The sequence below is a fragment of the Astyanax mexicanus genome, chromosome 21, assembly GCF_023375975.1.
Source record: "Astyanax mexicanus isolate ESR-SI-001 chromosome 21, AstMex3_surface, whole genome shotgun sequence".
NCBI lineage: Eukaryota > Metazoa > Chordata > Actinopteri > Characiformes > Acestrorhamphidae > Astyanax > Astyanax mexicanus.
In genome coordinates, this window is record NC_064428.1 from 20,950,020 (window position 1) to 20,974,148 (window position 24,129).

Consider the following 24,129-nt stretch of genomic DNA (forward strand, 5'->3'; position numbering starts at 1 on the left):
TGCAGATCAATGAATAACACAGACACATAAAAGGACAATGAGCTGTTCCACACATGTTTAGAGCATCCACAGTAGCACGTGGATATTGTTTCTGTTCCCTCTCCTCTCCACCCCCCACATCGTGGAGCACCATCCTCAACGCCTCACTTATTAGAGGTGCATCCTGCAAAAGCTCAAAGCTCAGCACCCCCCAGTACGCCCAGCGCTGCGCCTCCCGCGACCAATAAAAGTTAATACTCACTCAATACACCTCTGGCCGGGGTGCAGAAGCAGAACAGGGAGCCTCCAGAAGAAGAACACAATAGAAAGCGGCAATGCCTGGGAAATATGCGGCCATTCGTCTGACAGCAGACTCGAAAAAACACCCAACAGCCCATGTGATGATGCCTTGCTGTGTGGTTCTCCCCCCCCACCACCACTCATCCCTACCTCCCTCCCTCCCTCCCTCTCTTGTTCTCCCTCTCCTCCTGCTCTCATCCTCTCTCCAGCACTCCCCCTCCCTTCCTCTGTCCTGACTGGATGTTCGGACAAGCGTAAAGAAGCAGACTCAAGCAAGCTAAGGCGCTAGCTCTATTAGCTAAGCTCAGCTTCTTTCTACTTCGGACCCCCATACAGCCCACCCACCCACCCCTCGTTCCATGCTGGAACATGTCACTCTTCCCGTTGGTCTCCTTCTGTTCCGAAACAAAAGGGCGGGAAACTTGGTGGGGGGGCGCTTGCACACAAGTGCAACTGCACTGAACACAGATGGGATTTCCTGTGGAGAACTTTCCATCACTCAGCACAATAGGGGGACAAACGAGAATAGTCACATGCTCTCTGAGAAGTCTGGTGCCACAGTTATCACAGCTGAGATGCCTATTATCTCAATATTGACTGACTTAATTGTCTCCCGTTTAGAGTCCCCTAAAAGCTTGTCAGAGTTCGCGGACTCAAGCGTCCACTTCATGCGAGGTTTCAGTCGAAGAGACAAAGACAGGAAGTGCCTGTAGATAATGATACCATGTAGACTATCTGAGCTTCACTGCTTGTTTGGTTTTACTCAAAAAGTGCATTTGCATTTTGTAAACACCATTCAATCCACATTAACTCTATACATTGTTATATTAAGTTTGGACACACCTTCTCATTCAATGCCTTTTCTTTATTTTCAGGACTATTTACACCGTAGATTCTCACTCAAGGCATCAAAACTATGAATGAACACATGTGGAGTTTTATGTACTTAACAAAAAATGAGCTGTCCTCCACAGTCACCGGACCTGAACCCAATCCAGATGGTTTGGGGTGAGCTGGAGCACAGAGTGAAGGCAAAGGGGCAACAAGTGCTAAACACCTCTGGGAACTCCTTCAAGACTGTGGGAAAACTAGAATATAATTTCTTTGAGTTATTTCACCTTTTTTTGTTAAGTACAAAACTCCACATGCGATTGATCAGTGCGCTATAGATCACTAAAACAAGGGGCCCATAGATGCTATGTTATGTCCAGCTTCATTTACAGACCTATCCCTGATTGAAAATGTATGAGATGCTATTTGATCAGCTATTAATGTTTTGGATTTTTGGATTAATCATCTGGAATTTTGTGTTACAATACTATTTCTGCATTCTGTATGTGTAACTCAATAAATATTGCTCATATCAGTATATTTTAGGATTTATTGTCCCTGGTAACCTTTTCTTTCTTCTGAATAGCACTGCAATATGACGAGACTTTCTGGGTGCAACTATTTATTTAACTATTTATGAGTGTGCTGTATATTAAGATGTTAGGCTTATGTGAGTTGGATTAAATAGAAGCAGTCAGACCTTGCCACAGGAAAAGCAGTGAGATAAGCCAGTCTTAACATTCTGGCAAATCTTCAGGAACTGCTGATGCTGGATACACAAAATGCTAGACACTAAACGTGTAGGAGTGGGTTTGACATTGGGGGGGACACATTTGCTAAATTGAATCAAAGCCCACCCTATAGTGACTTAGAACAACATTTGCGGAATTACAGTTAAATGCAAAAAAATAATACATAGAAAAAAATACATATGACAAACACACAATATGACAAAAAACTGATCAGTTATTACCTTATTATTATTATTATTATTATTATTATTATTATTATTATTATTATTATTATTATTATTGTTAATTGTATTATTATGTATTGGCAAAAAAGTTGCGTGAAAAGCCAGTGTTGTACTGAATTCAATTCATGTTTTCTTGGGTTTAACTTTACTTAAAAAATGGAAATACCCAAGATACTTTTATAAGCTACGCTGACTCGTAAGAAATAAGGAACAAGAAACGTCACCTGCAGCCTCTCCTAAGAGAGGGCGTGCTTTTCCTGGCAGGGGTGCTGAATTCTACACCATAGTAGAGCCGAAATCTGTATCTGTGCAGATTTTAGCACGCTTTCAAAATAAACGTTTATTTTAAAACAATTTCTGCTTTTTCTGCTGTATCATTTTTGGGAGGACAAAATCACCAATTTCTGTTATTGACCCCCTTCCTCCGCCAATGCTTGACACACAAAATGATGTACAGTTTAGTACAGGTAGATTATAGAGAATATGGAAGAGTCTACCCAGATTTCTGGTTGATGTAACTGGAGTATTGAAGGAAAGGTTATGGGAGATGGGAACATCAGGTGAGGATATTGCAACAGGAGATGGAAAAGCAATCAGGCATGTCTGTGTGACGGGTCCCGGGGGACAGTGGCAAGACTACCCATAGCAGGGTGTTGTGCTTGTGTTATACAGCACTGCAGGAATGATATAGTATATACTGTAGGCAGGTAAAGATGGTCTTACTTAAATAGACCTAATAATAAAATGCAACCTGTTATCGGTTAACGTTCTGTTAATTAGTTAGGTAGCTTTTACTCTTACTTTACCATTACACTTACATGATCAGACACAACATTAAAACCACTTGCCTAACATTGTGTCGCACCCCCCCCCCCAACCCCCTCCCCCCCCCCACCCATACAGCTGTCCAGCAGCTAAAGTGTGGGACAATTGACCAGATAAATTGGGAGGAAAATTAAGAAATAAAATTATTTAAACAAATATAAATATGTAAAGCATGTTAATAGATACAAGCAATAGAAAAGTAACACTTTTTCTTGAGAAAATGAGTATTCTGTATGAAATTTGCAGTGCGTTTTTTTTACAACTCAATAAACATAATTTAACCAGGTCTAATATAGAAAGTACACACCAGAAAGACAACTATCTATCTGTAAAACACTGTAAAACTTTCTAACATTAAAAATAAAATACAAATTTGTCTTCAGGTTAAATCCACATTATGTTATGTATAGACCTCAATTTAAATTAGACAAAGATCATGGTGCTATCAAATGAAACTTTCCATAGTATTACTCATGTAAGTTTCAAATTAAATTACTGTTGGAATTTGGATATATAGAAAAACAAAAAAATTGTTTATAGAGTTTGGAGTCCTATAAAATATGAAAATCAAAGGGTTATATCACACCACTAAATTCAGAAATGTAGGTCTAAGTTTCATGTGATATTTCTGTAGCATTTTGGAGTAATCAAGAGTCAAACCTTGGAAACAGTGGCGTAGCAGCACATTCTGGGCCCTGTACACTCTCAATGTCAGTGGGCCCCTATCCATGCCAGTACGAGAGTGAAAGAGGCCCCTGTCCCTCATCGGGCCCTGGGTAGTCAGGTCCACTTTTCCCCCCACTACCACGCCCATGCTTGGAAAAGTGTCCATTCGGTTTTGCATGAACCACAATTTGGAGTCCTAATAAAACCAGCAAATCAAACTGTTATCAAATGGTACCATTCAGTTATTGAAGACGCATTTCTATAATATTAATGGCATAAGTATCAAGTTATTTTACTGTAGCAGTTTGTAGTGATGGGAGGTCAAACTTAGGAAAATGAGTTTTGCATAAACCAGAATTTGACATACTGAATTATTGTGTATGGGACACCAAAAATCATTTCTGCTTAAGGCATCCAAATGGCTAGAGCCAGCCATGGAATCATGGACTCAGACCACCTTTGCTAGATACTAACTACTGCATACTAAAAAAACTTGATAAAACCTACCTGATGTTTTGAAGATGTTCTGACCAGTTGTCTAGTCCTCACCTTCCACAAGATTTCACCTCAGATTCTTATTCCTGCCCATTTATTCTGCTCTTAATCAATCAGCCTCAAGACGTTTCATGTTTTAGATCTATGTAGCATGAAGATTTGATCAGATATAAAGAATGGATCAGGCGGTTCAGATGAGACAGGCTAGGAAAAAGACAAAGCATTTTTTATCACAAATTGCTATACTCTCTTCTGTGCCCTCTGGAATTATTGTCACCCTGCATAAATTTCAAAAAACATATCTTTGTTGTTTAGACGTTTGATCTTGAGAGAGCGACACTAACTTGGTGAAACTCAAAGTAACACTCAATTATTGATAGCGATTTAAATGCCAGAACTTAGCACTTGACTCTAGACTTGCCCTTCTTGACTTAGGACTTGTCTGTCTTGACTCTGGACTTGACTTAAAAATTACTCATCTTGAGTTGGGACTTAACTTATTATTTGAATGCCAAGAATTGGTACTTTACTCTAAACATGAGTGTCAGGACTTGAGACGTGTTCTCACCTGTGCCTATTACCTCCAAACCTAATTCTAATCTTAATGTAACCTAGCACATGCCCTATGAGTTTACGTTCCTTACATGACATAGAAAAGTAACATGCCTCTAACTGTAACAACACTGTTTTTTCATTTCTTCTTCGAGTACACAGCCGACAGGTCATGTTTATTCAAAAATTACCACCAACAGTGGATGCTAGCTGTAGTGTGAAATAGAATATTTCTTGGGGTTCAATTTAGTCATATTGGGTAGGGAAATTAAAAATATATATATATATTTCTGATTACTTTTTTTGATTACTTTTTTATTAAAATGTTCCAACATATAGTGACCTAGAGCAAATTTCAATAGAATTAAAAAATGAATGTGAAACATAATGTATAATATAATCTCTTATTAAACTACTACTTGGTTAATTTGTGATGCTAGCAGATTTACTCTCATGTATGTATGTATAGAATATAAATTAAGCAAAATGAACTCAAATCCTTAATAACTGGGTCATATAGTCTTATTTGATCTCTCTCTCTCTTTCTCTCTCTCTCTCTATTCCACCACAAACAAGCTTCTGTACAGCCACAGCAGGGGCAAGTACAGGCAGACCACAGATCCTCCCCAGAGGGATCTACTGTGGATGAAACAGACTTCGCCTGGCACCAACCTACCCAGGTCCATAAAGCAAGCAGTGTAAACAAACTATTGCACAAGCTTCAAATAATGAATTGCTTCAAAGTCTTGGTTTACGTGCTTCTAAAGCGTACTAATAAATGCTGTTTCGCTTTGTTCACGTACCGTTTACAAGAAAATACAGCCCAAAAACATCAGTCTTTCAGGATATCTGAGGCTGAATCGATTCTAAAAGTAGCAGAAATCTATAGATCCATAATTCATCACTGCCTCACCTTACAGATCTCAGGCTCACGGCTGAGCTGAAGGTTATTTTGTTTTCAGATGGGGATCTCCTTGAAGGATGAAATATACACAGTTCAACAGTTTCACAGTATTTCTAACAGATATTACACCCTGCAGAAACCTTTACTATTTTTAGGAAGGTAGCAGCAATCCAACTCTATCCAAAGTGCCTGGACCACAACTGAAACCTTGCACTAGTGAATCTCAAAAAATTAGAATATTATTGACTTTGATTGGACAATAAAACTGAAACACTTGGTTTTAGACCAAAATAATTTATTGTCCTGACGGACAGTTCTGGTGGAAACAGGAGAGTTGAGGTGCACATTGAATTCTGCCGTGAATTGGGCAGCCGTGGTTTTATGTTTTTTGGATACAATCCAGGTTAGCACCCGAACATCCCTTTCAGACAGCTTCCTCTTACAGCATCTACAGTTAATCCTGTTGGATGTGGTTGGTCCTTCTTGGTAGTATGCTGACATTACCCTGGATACCGTGGCTCTTGATGCATCACAAAGACTTGCTGTCTTGGTCACAGATGCGCCAGCAAGACGTGCACCAACAATTTGTCCTCTTTTGAACTCTGATATGACACCAATAATGTTGTGTCCATTGCAATATTTTGAGCAAAACTGTGCTCTTACCCTGCAGTGTGGGCAGTGAGCTGGAAAATATTCTGCTGGAAAATGAAATTCGCATCTCCATAAAAGTTGTCAGCAGAGGGAAACACTGCGCTGACTTTAGACTTGATATAAAACACAGTGGATCAACACCAGCAGATGACATGTCTCTCCAAACCATCACTGATTGTAGAAACTTCACACTAGACCTCAAGCAGCTTGGACTGTGTGTCTCTCCACTCTTCCTCCAGACTCTGTTTCCTTGATTTCCAAATGAAATACAAACTTTACTGATGGTCAATGATGGTTTGAATGATTTCTCCTTTAATTTGGGGCTTTGGACCATATTTGGACCGAATAGGTTTTTAATCAGCTTCATCCAATCATTATATCACCATACTTTTGGCAATATAGTGCAGAAAAACATCCAAACTACTGTTTTAATCTTTCATTTTTAAAGAAAAATATTTAATCATAGTAAATGAAAGCAGAGTAAGGTGAAGCAAGACTCACTACAAGAGTGGATGCAGTAGATTTATCATCACTAATGAAAAATGGCCTCAATGGTCAATGCTCAACTGACACACTGCTCATGCTAACATATATGTAAATGTAAATTTTAGGTCACTTTGATTTATAGTATATTCTGTTTGCAATTCGAATTACAAATGTAAAACTTTAATAAATCAATTCTTCATAATAGACTAACAACAGTAACACATTGACCAACATTGTGCATTTTATCTTAGAATATATTAAACTATAAATCTGGAAATAAGCTTTCCACTTTGCAAACACTGTATGATACAGTTGTTTGAATTTCCTCTCCCAGTATATAATGATCTATATTTATTGTTATTTTTTTTTTAAAGAGGCAAACATTTCTTTGGATACATACAGTATATAAGAGATAGTCTCTGATCATTTCATGTCCACACCTTGACGTCCATCTAATCAACTTCAAGAATTTGCAGATATCGCTGATGATGGAAAATGGTAAAAGGCTATATGAGCAGGCCTGAACCTGCCAATGTAAAATGTGCGCTGAATATGAATGAATGTATGAATATGAATTACTAGATCCAAGTATTTCAGCCGCAAGTATGAAATAACTCTCCAATTCTGCAGTTCCAAGGAGGTCCAAGTCAGTGAGCCAAAATCAAGCCCAAATCTTTGGACTTTCCTCAATACAAATAAAAACAGGCTGGTTTAAAATGGTTTCTGCATTAAATGTAGACGTATTTACAGTTGGCACTCGCATGATGTTGACTCTTGTGTAGTATTAACATTTTGTGTACTACTCTTGTCCTATAGGCCAAAAACGATATGACTCTTAGTACAATACAAGGGTTTCTTTAAACACATTATGTTTACGGAAAAGCACTCACATCTTTGCTACTGGGAAAGGTGGTTCTGAAGTTCTACAATAGATTTAATGACAGTAAATGTCACTTTCTTTTGCAGAGGTCGGCAATAGGCGGCCCGCAGGCCAGATGTGACACGCAAGCGTGAAATATCTGGCCCGTGAGGTTGTTTGAACTACAATAAACGATTATGAAAAAAATAAAACGCTTCTCTGGCGAACTCTGTCGCGCTCGGCGTAACTTTAGTTCACTGTAGCTGGGGCAGGGGTAACGCAAATATATTGGGCAAGCGATCTTGATGACTCAGGTTCGATCATCGCGTGAGGAGTGGTGTGTTTATTTATTTGTTTTTTCATTTCTTCCTGGGTTTACCTGCTTCATTTTACCAAAAAAATGGCGTAATGGCTTGGAAAATATCTGGCCCATGGCCAAAACTAATTGCCAACCCGTGCTCTATAGAAATGAGGCCAGAAATATCTGCCATGTTGTCAATTTTACAACCAGAACCTGTGCAGTACCAGAAAACAGAGCCAAAGCCAGACCTGTCTACTCACTTAGTAAGGCTAAGCATCTCAGACTGCTTTCATTGAGTTTACAGCATTGCCTGAAAACCAAAGACAAACAGATTGCCCCAGTTTATTCAGTGAGTGTTTTAAATGATGTTCATGTATTTTACATTAAATTACACTTACTTCAATCTAAGAGAGTCAGCACACACCGGTGATAGTTAAAAGAAGAACATACAATTGTTTTAACATGTTTTAACAAAATTTTGTTTTAAAAATAATGACCTCTAAGGGGACAAAATGTTTTTAAATAAAATCCCTTGCCATTTGGGATCAGAAGGACCCAATTAGTCCAACAACACAATTTTAGCTTTATACAGCAAGTAAATTAACTTCATAAAAAATATTGAAACACCTAGTCCATGTTTCTGTCAGGACTGGCTGTAGAAACTTTTGACTGGGATTCCTGGTATCTTTGTTTCAATCAATTGAGTCTAATGTTGACATGTGAGTACTAGATGGTATGAGCAGTGTCTCCATATGAGGTGCTGAAAGCAGAAATATAATGTCCCCATATGAGGGTGTCCCTACAAGGTGTTAAAAAGGTTAGAGTCAAACACGTCTAAGTACGCTTAAGTTAGCTGGCAAACTAACAACTAATAGATCATGCTGGCTTTTTAACGCTAACATCAGACAAAAAAAAATTGCAAAGAACTTCGTACAGAGTATCTATTAATGTGACCAACAGCCCAATATAACACCACATGATGAATAATATAGTATGATTAACTAGCTAGTCAAGTGACAGCTTGACTACAACTCAGCTACTCCATGTAATACATAGAAAGGTCACACAGATGCTCTTTTCCAGCCAACATTGTCAATCACTTCATCCCTAATTGTAGCCCTGCCTTCTTAAATTATAGCAGAAGAACATTTTAAAAAATTGTGGATTTGTTGGAGAAATACAAAAATGTGGCTTTATTAGCGCAGGGACAACTGTGCTAACTGATGGAACTAGACACTTTAGATAAAAAAAACTGATAAAAGATGGGCTGATTTCTTAATGAAACATACATGAGATTGGGAGAGGCTACACGTCATACTGCAACCAGCCAGCAGAGGCGCTAGACCAGAGCCTTACTTGCTTGCTTTTACTTGCTGCTGGGACACATTTAAGCTACTTCAAACCAGTTTAGCCCCAAAGTTGCTGTTGCAAGAGAGTCAGCTCAAATTTGGTGATTATTAAAATAAGAAACAATAATGTTTTAACCTCCTTAAACCCAGACTGTTGCTTGGTGTGCATTTGTAATTTTTCCTAGCTATTTGGCATTGGTAAGACCTGACATTTATTGTGTGCTTTTATGGGGACAGTAGTTTATTTTAACATAAAAAAACTATCCTTGCCATTTGGGATCTGAAGAACCCAATTTGTTCAAAAACAAAATGTTAGATTGTTACTAGTTTTAAACATGAAATTCAATGGTAATTTTTACATGGTCCAAATTTCTGTCTGGACTGGCTGTAGAAACTTTTGACTGGGATTCCCACCATCTTGTTTTCAATCAATTGAGCGTAATGTTGTCATATGGCCTCTAGATGGTGAGGGCAGTGTCTCCATATGAGGCCAAATGGTCAACATTTAAAAAAATAAAGTATCATAGATACTTACATTAAAAGAAGAAGTAGAACACTATAAAACGCTTTAAAAACTGATTTGTTGGTAAATAAAAAATGTGGCAATATTAGCACAAGGGGAAAACTGTGCTAACTGATGGAATTACATGGAAATTAGATGGAAAAACTGACAAAAATTGATTGATTTGTTAATGAAACATACATGAGGATGGGTGAAGCTTCTTCACGTCATACTGCAACCAGCCAGCAGAGGCGCTAGACCAGAGCAACACTTGATATAAAATATCTTTCATGTCTTTCATGTGTGAGTAAGTCTGTCAGCTTGCCACTATCCAGCTCATGCTTGGGGCCCCTCCAGAGCTTCAGCACAGGCTCCAAGAATCTCCTCCCCCCGCTGCACACGGACCACCTGCAGCCATCCCCTGAGTGCAGACATGGGCAGAAGGTCGCAGAAGAGCGTGCCACTGCTGCCCTGCCCGCCTCCGACTGTGCCAGCTGATGATGACCTGGTTTTATCTGACCTCCAGACTGCTTGATAATTAGCTGTGAATAAAAACCCTTGTGCTAACAGTGGGCTAGGTCAGCTGCAAAGAGGCGAGGATGAGCAATGACCTGGAAACAGAAAACATTCTTTTGCTTGAGGGCCTGGGAGGGCAATGGGGCAGATAGGGCTTATGGCGTGATAGGACGACACTGCGTTACAGCATAATGTGAACCTCAGCAGTCAGACAAAGGCTTTGGAAAGCGCAGCGTGGCAACACTCGTAACAGTTATATTTCTATGAGCTTCATTCCTGAACACATTGCTTATGTTAACATACTTGACTTTTAAGATTGGTCAGACTGTGCATTTACAGTTAGATGAGTGAACAACACAACCAGAGAGCTGTTTATGGGTAAAAATCAAGCAACTGTGAAGCTGAGAGAAGATGGAAAATCAATCAGAACCATTAGAGAACAAATATTGGCCATATTAATTAATAATTAATAATGTGTAACTAGTGCCAGATAACAATTAGATGAGCCTTTTTGTCGTAATTACTTTAAATATATGTATCCTTATTAATCCTTATTATTATTATTCATGTACCATGTCATGTGATCCTGCCTAGTATAGTATTCCTAAAGCCTTGCTCTCAGGGAACTGTACATCATATACTTTATATAATAGCCACTCCTATTGCGCCCCCCCCCCCCCCCCCATAAAACATTTTCAAGAACAAGTGGCATAGGTGTCTATGATCCATTTTTCTTCTTTACTGTTAAATGGTTATGGTCATATAGGTGACTATAAACTGTATTTTTACAGTTTTACAGTTCATTATTATTTTTTTACTTGCCATTGCTCTGCTTTTAACTGCTATTTACATGTTTTTTTTAACATTCAAGCAGAGTGTTTAATGATAAAAATACTAACCATCACATGCTTTTGCAGGTTTGATGTGGAAGTTTTGAAATCTGACAGCTCTGTCCGGTGGGGGCAGGCACATTTTGTATTGCATGAGGACGTTATTGCCTCGTTATTTAACGCGCGAGCATCAGTGCCAATTGTTGCTTTTTTTCCCAGCATTTTATTTTTTACTCAGTAACGGGGAGTTTTCCAATGTAGCTAATTAAATTACTTGTGTCAAAATGTACTTGAGTAGAATTTTTAAAACTACTTTAAAAATTACAAATTACTCATAAAGTCTACTCAATTACAGTAACTTAAGTAAATGTAATTCATTACTTTCCACCTCTGGATATGAAGAGCATGGATGAACATGACTTAAGACTAACACAGCTGTAGCAAAGTCGGCACTGTAGGGATGCTAACATTACAATGCTAAAAATGCTAAATCCAGGATAGTAGCATTGCTAAGGAAGGCAGGTGGCTGATACAGTAGCGATTATAATAGCATAGTGTTGCTAACAGTGCAGCAGCAATGCTAACGATGCAGTAATTATGCTGGGTGAGCCAGACTGCTAATGATCTGCTGTTAATCCGCAGGGTCATTTAAGGTGGAATGGCTTAATCAATTTAGCAAGAAATTCATTTGACAAACACATTCAAATCACTGTAACAATTGTAGAGTTTATTCATATTGCTTTCCATTGCGATAATATTTTTGTGCATTTTCACATATGAAATCACACAACTTCAGCCAAATATTAGCTTTTATCACTAAAGCTTGATGAGAAAAGCCAGTCCTTGCACTTGTCGCTTAGTAAGTAAACAAAATTGCCTCTTCTACGATAATAATATAAAATAATACAATACAGTTTTTTTTCCAATGAAAGCAGTTAAATCTAAAACAATGACTTTTTTTCCATCGTGCAGGTGCATCCACTCTAATCAGTCAAACTAATTAAACCACTGACGTGACGTTAATAACATTGATTATCTCTTTACAATAGTGTCTGTCAGGGACTGGAATATATTAGGCAGCAGTTGATGTGCTGGAAGCAGAAAAAATGTGCAAGTGTAAGAATGACAACCTTGAACGACCTTAACCAGGGTCAGAGTGTAATGACTGGATAAATGAGTAAAAAAATGCACAAATCAATGTCCGATAATGTCTACATACAGTATCTCATGGTATCTTTCAGGTTAGTACCCCTCTTACATTTTTGTAAATATTATTACATATATTTTCATTGGACAACATTGAAGAAATGACATTATGATTGCTTTGTTGAGGAATCTGAAGATAAGTAAGATGATAGACTGGCCAAGTATATATCTCTAGACCTAAACTCAATTGAGCACCTCTGGGGCATCCTCAAACAGAAGGTGGAGGCTCCACCAGCTCCGTCATGTCGTCTAGTGGCAGCCTGTGAAGCTCTAGTGAACTCCATGCCCAAGAGTATTAAGGCAGTGCTGGAAAATAATGACAATATTGTCATTTTCTCTTAAGGGTGTGCTCACTTTTGTTGCAAGAGCAATTTAGACATTAATTGCCGTTTGTTGAGTTATTTTGATGCCACAATATATTTACACTGTTATACTAGCTGTACACTGACTACTTTACATTATGTATCATAGTGTCATATCTTCAGTGTTGTCCCATGAAAAGATATAATCAAATATTTACAAAACATATGAGGAGTATACTCACTTTTGTGAAATACTGTAAGTGTAAGATTAACTATACTAATTACGAAATAGCTTAGTTACTCTGAAATAGTTTCTGTATGTGTAAAAAACAAATTCTGTTTAAAAGAGAGAAAAGTGAAGTCCAGATTGCATAGTCAAATTACCAGCATTTAATTTAAACCTACAGTTTTGACTCAACCAAGTAATCCACAGAACCTGGTTTGCTTATTTAAAACTGGATATTAGAATTCAAGTCAAATTTCCTACTTGAAAAGTCGAGAGAGCTTCATCCGCCCTGAGTTCAAAATCCAAGATGGCTTCCCCACACATCAACAGGAGTAAAAGCAGTATTATTACAAAGTTTAACATCACTTCTTTGAATTAAATGCTCTTTAAAGGGAACATATTATACCTCTTTTTACACAAGTTTAAACAGGTCTATGGGCTACACTGTATAAAATATGTTCATAAAGTTCTTCGCACAAAATCACTCTCACAACTTCTCACCAACTCTTTCAGAATGAGCTGTTTAAGGCTCTATCACTTTAATGCAAATAAGCTGTTGCTGTCCACGACATGTGTGTTTACCACACATTATAGTTAGCTTGTGTTAACTGGCAAAATATGAACAAGCTAGTTAATGCTTTATTGCTGTATAGAAGCACAAAACTCATTATTTCAAAGTACTTTTATAGACTTCCTACGGACAGTGGGTACAGATCCCTCCTTCAGACAAAGTCTGCTGGCTAATCCTACTGTGTATTGTCTGAGGTTCTCAACCAAAACAACCAAAATGCCATTTTTCAACTGATTTAGTAGTTAAAGCTCTGGTGGGGGTTGACGGGTGAGGGGTGATGCCAGGGTGGTTCTATGCAGATTTCCTTATTGTTCTTCACAATAAGGAAGCCATCAAAATGGCTCATAGAAGTGTACGATTCCCGACACCAAACTCTTTCCACTGATTCACAGACAACAGATGTTTTTGTACGGGCAGTCTAGGCCCAAGTGGAAATGGAAAAGCATGCCAAAAAGTTAGTTTAGCATTATATGTGCACTTTAAATAAGTCATAAACTCAAAAATAGCCAACTTCTATCTGTGGACATGTATCGATGGTGCATTTTTGAATGCACAAAATACTCCATTGTTGTCCAACTTTGTTATCAACTAGAATAAGACATATTTTGATTGTATTTACCATGAAAGACCATAAAACACAAGTTAATGATTGTAAAACTAATTGTGGTAAAAAAAAAAAAAAACTGTTTCTTGGGAACTTTTACATTTTTTAACATACTGTACAGCTTTGCTTTGTTTTTTTTTGTTTTTTTTTAACTGGAACACAGTCAGTGTCAGGTCTGACATAATCCCCAGCTAACTGTGCTAACCTAGAACAGTGCTAATAATCAAAACCTATGACAAAAAAGTAGGAGATACAGTATTTTGATTGGATTTGCCTTAAAACACCCAAAAAAAAAATTTTTTCTGAATGTTTCATTGGAAGACCTTACGCAACGTAGGTTTGACGCCATTCCCAGTTCCAACATCCGACTTCCGAGGTAAATGGAATGCTGCTTTAGTGCATTAGTGTGGAACTTACACAATAGCAGTTTATTTTCACACCATGATACATGACAAATCCCATATCCTCAGCGCTTAAAGGATAAATAAGCATGGAAGCCTTTACTATTGCTGCTTAAAAAAAAAAAAAAAAAAAAGATTAAAAAAAAAAAACCCTGGAGGAAAGTGCCAAGCTGTGGGCTGTTAGCACTCTGGCTTGCAGTAAGTAATAGCAGGGATTATGGGGGAATGCAATCCCATTGTTGTCTTATCACCACCACCATCGTATGGTCGTAATTGGCAGAGCTATTGCAGGGTTTTGCAGTCATCCTTCAGAAGGAGCCTGAATACCGAGGCAGACTGCAGATCGGAATGGGGGAAGAAATGAGCAGCGGCTCAATATAAAGCTGGGTTAAGGCCTTTTTTTTTTTGCTGAGACATGAAACTAATTTAATTCAAGGTGCAGCATTGCAGCTTTCATGCTTTCACACCAGTTACTGGAGAATAATAACAACGCAGAGACGAGATAATGAGTCTACGGCTTCCCCCTTGCACTCCTAGCAAGGAGTGATTAGTCCAAAAATGGAATTCATTTCACACCAACTTTTTGGATTTGGGAAGCTTTTTCCTATCAGTAATGGAGACGCCTTCGTAGAAAAGCCCTGTTTAGAGTCTCACTGCTTCTGCTGGTACTGCTCCTACTGTTTCTGCATGCAGTTTAATTGTGGTAGGCAGGGGAACTCCATTAAAAAAAACTAACACAATCAAAAAGTCATTCCTGCTTCGGCTTCTTTGTTCCTTTTCGGTGTTGGCTAGCTCAGCAAAATCCTACTTAAAAAAAACCCTACGGCCTGCAGAGCTCAGTGTACAAAAGGTAGTGCCAGTCTTCTGTCCTCACATTGATGAGCTGCCGTGCTTGGTACAATGGTGTGTCAGACACTGATGCTCGGGGTTCATGGGCGGATGTACTGTATAATGGCGTTGCTTTTGTGCAGGAGCAGGACTTGGCAAGAGACCACAAAACGATTTTACCTGCTTTCTGTAGCTTGAACAATAACATCAATCATGCCTTTTTTAATGCAGTGCCACCTGAAGGTGACCCGAGGGCCTGAAGAGCACCAGCATCCAGTATTGACCTTCTGACTTGTCTCTTGTGCACAGGGATTTCTTCACATTCTCTGAATTTTTTTGATGATATTATGTGCTATTAAGAGTAGGATAACCAAAGTCTTTGCGTTTGTATTCAATTTTTAGATGCAGCCACAGCATTGCTATTTCAGGGGCGCAGCTACCTGGAAGTGTCCAACGCTTCTCAGCAGAGGAAACTGACCTGTAAATATAAAGCTGTCTTTCTTTATACTTAAAGGCATCTTCCTATACTATAAAAAAAAAACACAGTAATATATTTTTGTCCAATATACATGCAAATTTAACTACTGACATAAGAAAAAATGATTCTAACATTTCACGCAGGATACTTTTAATAAATAAAAAAAATCATGAATAAGGACAAACACCACATGGTAACACATCTGTAACACCAGTGACTGTGACACCAGTGACATTCTGTCAGGTAGGGTGCAGGAAGTACGAGGAGGTGGACGCAAACACAAACTACACACAAATTTATTAACAAAAATAAACATAAACTTAACAAAGAAAACAGAACTGAGCATAAACAGAAAAACACGAGGACCACTAACAGACGTAAAAACGTACAAGGATCGACACGGGAGAAAGGGCACACGGACTATAAATAGAGGAGCACACACACGGGAAACAGGAAACACCTGGGACTAAGGGGCGGAGCTACAAATGAACACAGGTGAGTGGAAAACTACTGAGACAGGAGACACAGAGGAGCACAGGTCACGTGGGGATATAACACAGACATGAGACAGGGCCAGAAAAGGTAAATAATCACAGAAACATGAGAACAGACAGGGACCATGTGACACATTTTAGTTAAAATTGAGGATTTTGTGAAATTCCTGCCTCATTGGCCGTCAAGAGACCATTTGTAATTACTTAAAATCAATGAAATAAAAGACATATGTCAATATATTTGATAAAAAGATCGATTTCTCAACAATTAAAGCACATAACACCAGTGACACAAAGAAGTTATATGCTACTTGATGAAGAAAATTATCGTCAAATTAATTAAAAATAAAATAAGCAACTATGGACTTATCTTCTCATGCCTTGAGATGCTAATTCTTTGATGACCTGTGACCCAGGAAACAGTTTAACAGAGCTAACAATATCTATGATAAAATCTAATAGAAGAGTCCTGATAACACCAGTTGTCACGTGTTTCCCGTCTGTGCTCATGTTTCTGTGTTTATTTACCTTTTCTGTGCCTGTCTTTCTTCTGCGTGTGCCTGTGAGTGTGTCTCCCATGTGACCCGCGTTCCTAAGTGTTTCATTGCCCTCATCTGTGTTCATTTGTAGCTCCGCCCCTTAACCCCAGGCGTTTCCTCTTCCCGTGTGTATTTATAGCCTGTGTATTTCCTGTTCCTGTGTCGGTCCTTGTACGTTCCACGTCTGTCGGTGCTCCGAGTTTTCGCTTTGTGTTTCAGTCCTGGTTTCTTTTGTTTTTTCCATGTTTGTTTTATGTTTATTTTTGTTAATAAATGTTTATGTAGTTTGCGTTTGCGTCCGCCTCCTCATCCTTCCTGCACCCAATCTGACACCAGTGACAAAAATATTTTTTAAATAAAATACATATTTTTTTTATGTAGTATGATGTTAATCATGCATACAGTGAATCTGGATCTGTTTTATGAAATCTCAAAAGTTAAACCTTTTAAAATATTTCTTTACACTAAAAATGTTTGCTCAAGTGTTGAAAGTTGGTTATGTGATGAGCTATTTTACATATGTAAAGCGCCTTTGGAATATGATTTAAAAAAGAAAAATCAAAGAAATCATAAGGAAAATGTGGTTTTAATCTAAGGTTAACTGTGAAAACATATATACTGACTTTTAACTTGTCCCTAATATTATAGGCTTGTTTTTAACCCTCCAACCTTTGTGACATGGTTTCCCACTCCAAATGGAGAATGACCCACACAGCACTTTTCTCTATGTAGTTAATTAGCTGTTGCTATGTTGTATGGCCTCTATTCAAGTCATTGTGTACATGATACTGTAGCTTACGTCTGCATGACATTAGAATTTATTAGCATTTAGTCAGACATATCAGTTTTCAGTTCAAGGCTGTGTCCTACTGTCTAGCTGTGCAGAATGGTGAAAAGCCAGTGAACTGGACTCAACTTTGTGATCAATGTTCTGTAGTAGACCTAATTAAAAGCAATCTATTTTTGAGCTTTATCATCTCCTGCTGATCAATGTGTTTTGAAGGACGAAGTGCAACTACTCTACTCATATTTGATTTTAGGGATTGATTGAAAGTAAGTTGATTCAGTGTCCCTATGGTAAAGTCACAGAAGCTTATGGATTGTGAGGTATTTAAAAATATATATGATATATAAAATATATATATAAAAAAGAGACCACTTCAGTTTCTCTGATTTTGCTATTTATAGTTATATGTTTGAGTAAAATGAACATTAATGTTTTATTCTATAAATGACAGATAACATTTCTCCCAAATTCCAAATAAAAATATTGTCATTTAGAGCATTTACATGTAGAAAATAAAGGCTGAAGTAACTAAAAAGATGCAGAGCTTTCAGACCTCAAACAATGCAAAGAAAACAAGTTCATATTCATTCAAGTTTTAAGAGTTTAGAAATCAATATTTGGTGGAATAACCCTGGTTTTTAATCACAGTTTTCATGCATCTTGGCTTATTCTTCTCCACCAGTCTTACACACTGCTTTTGGATAACTTTATGCCACTCCTGATGCAAAAATTCAAGCAGTTCAGTTTGGTTTGATGGCTTGTGATCATCCATCTTCCTCTTGATTATATTCCAGAGCTTTTCAATTTGGTAAAATCAAAGAAACTTATAATTTTAAGTGCTTTCTTATATTTTCCCAGAGCTGTATTTAAATATTTTTATTTGTTTTTTACAGTTATTTAAAAGTTGATGGTAATGAATGTATATAGTGTTGTTTTTAATGACTGGTTAAAAAAGGATCTGACAGAGTAACAGGCCTATTGTACAGTAGCTTTGCTCATTTACCAGATGCTCTTACTCACTGTGGTAAATAAAGCAAGCAAAAATCTGAAGAAACCATGGCGATTTAAAACATATATTCTGGAAAGATCTGAAAAGTCTTAAAATAGTTTAGTCCATAAGCCAGGGTCTGTCATGGTATAGGGGTATGTTACTTTGCTTCTGTGAAGGCAGCATCAATTATAAAATTGTAAAATAAACACAGTTTCAGAAAAAGAACATTATACTGAATGTAAAACACATACCTGTCAAGTCTCCCGTTTTGGCCGGGAAACTACCGTATTTTACTCTACTTTCCCGCCTTCCTCCCGTATAAGTATTTTCCCGTAAATTTCCCGTATTATATTAAAATTTTAAAAACTTTATTATTGAGGAGACAGGGCACTGACCGCTCTGTGTCTCTTAACCAATCGTGGTGCCGGTTCAAGGAGAAAGTCCCGCCTTTCAGGAGAAACAGCCAATCAGCTTGAGCTTGCTGGTTTTGCGGAGCGCAAAGGAGGGTCAGTGTGGGGAAGACCCCCCGCCCCCCGCTGTGAGTTCAGGGGGCTAGTCGGAGCAGCTGATGGATATACGGAGATTTTTCTTAAAGAAAGGTAACGGTAGGCTAATCATGGAAACTGTGATGAGATTTTTCTGATAGCTGGTTAAAAATACTCGTCTCCGAATCAAAACCCACATATTAAATCTTTTAAAAATAAAAAAACTACAGCTTGTGACTCAGCTTAACTAGAAATGTCGAGAGGTTAACTGAAATTAACTGAACTAATCAGGGGTGGAGTGATCAAAAGAAAGAAGTATTAATTAAAAAATATTAATTGTGTAGTCCCCTTAGGACAAATTTTTACTGATGGAACATATCTAGTCCACGTCCTTTTTGTAAAAGCTCATGATACTATTTTTAGGTCACCAACAGTCATTTTGCAGACTTTGTTAAATTAAAAATGTATTTAAAAAAATCAAATAAAAGAGTACATTTATGCCAAAAAAGACATGTATTTTTTATTTTTTTTTAAAGAAAAGGGATACTGAACCTTCGTTGGGCTGGTGGGACTGCTTTAAGCGGACGGAGGAAAATATCCCTTATTTGTAAATCTAAAACTTGACAGGTATGGTAAAACATGGTGGTGGTAGTGTGATAGTGTGGGGCTGCTTTGCTGTTTTAGGACCTGGACAACTTGCTGTAATTGATGGAACATGAATTCAGCTCTTTACCAGAAAACCATCAGTTTGTGACCTTAAGCTCAGGTGTACTTGGCTTCTGCAGCAGGACAATGATCCAAAACACAGCAGCAAGTTTGCTTCAGAATGGTTGATTATGATTTAAAAAGCAAAACCTTTTCACTGCACTGTATATTAACAGCGTTCTAAGCTTTTCTGATTTGGGGTTGCAGTAGGTCAGAATAAATGAAGCACAGTGAGGAACTCAGAAGTTCCCAATGCAATTTTGTTTTTTATTAGTTTTCATTTTTGTATTGTTTCATTGTAAACGAGCTGACATCTTCCCAGTCCACAAAAAAGGCCCTTCTGTCTCTGCTGTCCCCCATGTGTTCTACTGTGATGCCTGCCCCCAGATGCCCTCCCCTGCTCGCCAGGCCTCAAGCTGAGAGGTCATTATCATCTCATCGACCCTTGGCAATCCAGCACCACAGATTTTCCTATTCAAACACAGTTTTGCTCTCCTGGGGTTACTTTCCCACTGAAGTGGCAAAGGCCTGTTCCACAAAGCCATCTGAGCTTCTCCGTGGACTTCTGGCAACAGGCCTGCCAAATGAGAGCTAGCTAGCCTGCTAGCGCTGTTTGTTGTTTTGTGATCTCTTCAGCCTGACTGCACCGTCTGAGAGCGCGCTATTGTTCAGCATGCCCGTGCAGATGGGGCTAGGGCCAGCAGCGTTAGGGAATGTGGGTGAAAACAGGAAATTAAAGGGATGTTCAGAGTGAGATGATGAGTGTTTGTGTATGCTAAATTTGTGTCGCTTTGTCACTGGTGTTGATTTGGTGGGTCATGGTCAGATGGGGCATTACTTGTGATAGCACCTGCAGTAATTATATAAAAATGAAGTGCTGTAGGACTAGATGTGCCAAGCATGTCTGTTTTCCTGTTATCCTTAACCCAAAGTGTTATCCATGAGCTTTCAAGCTTTAGAACAAAATTTGCCACAGTATTAGGACTAATAGGGAAACTGTGTGTTTTTTTGTTTTTGAACCAACTCTAAATACAGTTTTCCCCAACCTTAGCAACTGCCTAGCAACACCTTAACAACCAACACCCATGCAGTGGCAACACAGTTACAACCTACTAGCAACATCTTAGCAACAAAAACCTATACCAAAGCAACCAAGCTATTACCACAGCAACCACCTAGCAATACATTACTAACAAAAACTAAAGTATAGCAAAACTGTATCAACCACAATTAGCAACCAACAATCACAGCATTTTTACACCTTAGCAACCAACACCTATACCATAGCAACACCGTAGTAACCATCTAGCAACACCTCATCAACAATGCCACAGCTACCTCTTAGAAACACCCTACCAAGCAATAACTAAACTATACCAATACCTATACCAAAGCAACAACTTAGCGGCTGCTAATCAACATCTTAGCAACCAAGCCGTTATTGTAGCAACCACATTAGCCACCAATAACTACAATATAGAAGAACCTAACACTTAGCAATACCGTACCAACAATAACTATAGTATAGCAAAAACATAGCCACTCAGCAACCAACAACCACAGCATAGTTACACCTTAACAACCAACAGCTACACCATAGTAACACCTTAACAACCAACTAGCAACACCTTAGCAACCAATACCTAAAATATAGCAAAACATTTACAGCCATTTAGCAACAACGTAGCAGTTAACAACCACAACATGGATACACCTCAACAACCATGGCAACATCTCTAACTTACCACCTACCAAGCAATACCTTAGCATCCACCTAGCAACACCTTAGCATTCACTGTATGGATTTCCATGGCCGAGCAGCTCCCTGCAAGCCTCACATCACTAAACACAATGTAGTTGAGCGGATACTTTTGGAAATATAGTGTAGATCTGTAGACCACAGTGACTTGAGGGACAAGGCTACAGCGATAGTTTCAAATGAATGAAGGACCATAAACCTCAGCAGATTTCCTCAAATCTTCAAATCAAAGCAAATAGAGAGAATACAAAGCCCAGAGGGAAAATTTACTTGGAAGATCGGGGTCAAGAGCCTATTTCTGATGGGATGAAATTTCCTCTTTCCCGGTGTTCTGGGCCAATTTCCTTTCTTTACAGATGCTACTACATACAGGAGTTGGACAATGAAACTGAAACACCTGGTTTTAGACCATAATAATTTATTGTCCCGACGGAAAGTTCTGGTGGAAACAGGAGAGTTGAGGTACACATTGAATTCTGTCGTGATTTAGGCAGCCATGGTTTTATGTTTTTGGTTAGCACCTGAACATCCCTTTCAGACAGCTTCCTCTTACAGCGTCCACAGTTAATCCTGTTGGATGTGGTTGGTCCTTCTTGGTGGTATGCTTCACAAAGACTTGCTGTCTTGGTTACAGATGCAGCAGCAAGATGTGCACCAACAATTTGTCCTCTTTTGAAGCCTGGTATGTCACCCATAATGTTGTGTGCATTGCAATATTTTGAGCAAAACTGTGCTCTTACCCTGCAATTAATACAGATTGGCCACCAGGCTGCTCCAATTTAGACATGAAACCTTCCACACTAAAATGACAGGTCTTTCAGTTTCATTGTCCAACCGCTGTATATATCCATCTGGATTTCCCCGAGACACATTTGTTCTTATATTTCTCTTCCTCTGAGAACATTAATGAGTGCAGCATCTTGAAGGTGTTTCTTGATTCTTGATAGATCTTAATAAAGTTTAGCTCACCCTCTTGTAAGTGATTTTACTTGAATGGATGTTGGGACAGGGTTTTTCCTTCAGCAAGAAAAGAATTTGGTGTCTATCAGCTTTAGGTACCTTCCATAGGGTTGTCCATGTCTTTTGGGTTTGCTTGGTATAGCATTCTTCCTTTTTTTAAAGATATACCAAATAGCTGATTTGGACAATACTAAAATTGAGATATCACAGGAACAGGTACTCAACACCAGATATTTTATGTCCTTAATGTGTCCCAAAATAATAATCATACAGTATATGATAGCATGATAGCATATTAATGCTTAATTACACATTACTTTTTTAGATATATAACTGGTCACTGCCTACCCCAACACATACAGCTCTAAAAAAAAAACAAGAGACCACTTAAAAATGATGTGTTTCTTTGATTTTACCAAATTGAAAACCTCTGGAAAATAATCAAGAGGAGTGTTATAAAGTTATCCAAAATCAGTGTGTAAGACTGGTGGAGAAGAACATGCCAAGACGCATGAAAACTGTGATTAAAAAACAGGGTTATTAACTCTTAAAACTTTATGAATATGAACTTGTTTTATTTGCTTATTTTAAGGTCTGAAAGCTCTGCATCTTTTTTGTTATTTCATTTCTCATTTTCTGCAAATAAATGCAATATTTTTATTCTCCTGTCTGAAACAGGAGAACCAGAGCACTTTTTACAGAAATACTAACAGAGCATTCCTTCTTAGAAGAGACCTCGAAAAAAATAAAAATGAATTTGAAAAAAAAAAACACATTAAATGAGACCTTTAAACAATTGAATACTGGCACTATATTTTGGGAGGCAGGCTCTGGCTTTCCAAAAGCACTGCAGAAAAAAAAAAAAAAAAGATTTACAGGTTACTGGTGTGATGGGCATGTCTTTGGGTGACTTTCTGAGTGTGAATTGGTCAGTTTAACACAAAAGGCTTTTTAGAAAATGGCAAATGGCCCTTCTTATACCTTTCTTTCAACAATGTGGAGTCCTCGACTTCTTACCACATGAGTTGTGGATTTCTGCAGCTCCTCCAGAGTGACCATGGGCCTCTTGGCTGCTTCTCTGACCAGTGCTCTCCTTGGTCGATCTACCAGTTTGGCTGGACGGCCATGTCTTGGTAGGTTTCCAGTTGTAGAATGTGTTTTTTAATTTTTCATTTTTGGATGATGCATTGATAGCCAGTGCTCATTAGAATGCTTAAAGCATGGGATATATTTTTTTATAAACTAACACTGCTTTAAACTTCTCCACAACTTTATTTCAGACCTGTCTGGTGAGTTTCTTGGTCTTCATGATGCTGTTTGTTCACTAGGTTCACAGGTTTTGGTTAAACCCTGTGAAATAAATCTGAAATACGCTTCATTTATAAACTGATCAATTCATTTCAAATCCACTAAAAGATGGTGTATAAAGCCAAACAATAACTACCTCTTATAAACTTGGTTGTAACTCGTACATCTTCAGCACAACCAGAGTTCAAGACAGTGAGGTCAGAGGAAGTGATGCGTTACGAAGCCCCACGCTTCCAGAATCTGTGGAATTCAGATCCCATGTCTGTCTTTATTGGAGCCATATGTGCCCTACATATGACCAGGTGCTTGGCCTTAAGAGTGCTGCTGTTAACCTTCATGTTCTAGTCTACAGACAGTAAAACCTGGTAATGTAATATGTTGAACTGAGAGACCTGAAGGTTTGGGTTTATATGTCTGGTGTTGCATCACAGAGCACTAAGAGCAAAGGCGAGTAGTAAATACT

At 38.3% G+C, this 24,129-nt stretch overlaps 2 protein-coding genes across 2 annotated transcripts in view; both read right to left on the minus strand.

The window, feature by feature from the left end:
• Positions 1-417, minus strand: part of LOC103030906 (E3 ubiquitin-protein ligase Midline-1) — a 106,158-nt gene extending 105,741 nt beyond the window's left edge. Inside the window, exon 1 of the mRNA XM_007254802.4 lies at positions 242-417. The gene's annotated coding sequence lies outside the window, so the exon portion shown is untranslated. The remainder of the gene's footprint in view (positions 1-241) is intronic.
• Positions 1-24,129, minus strand: part of LOC103031957 (ETS-related transcription factor Elf-1) — a 374,649-nt gene that overhangs the window by 202,167 nt on the left and 148,353 nt on the right. The window lies entirely within an intron of this gene.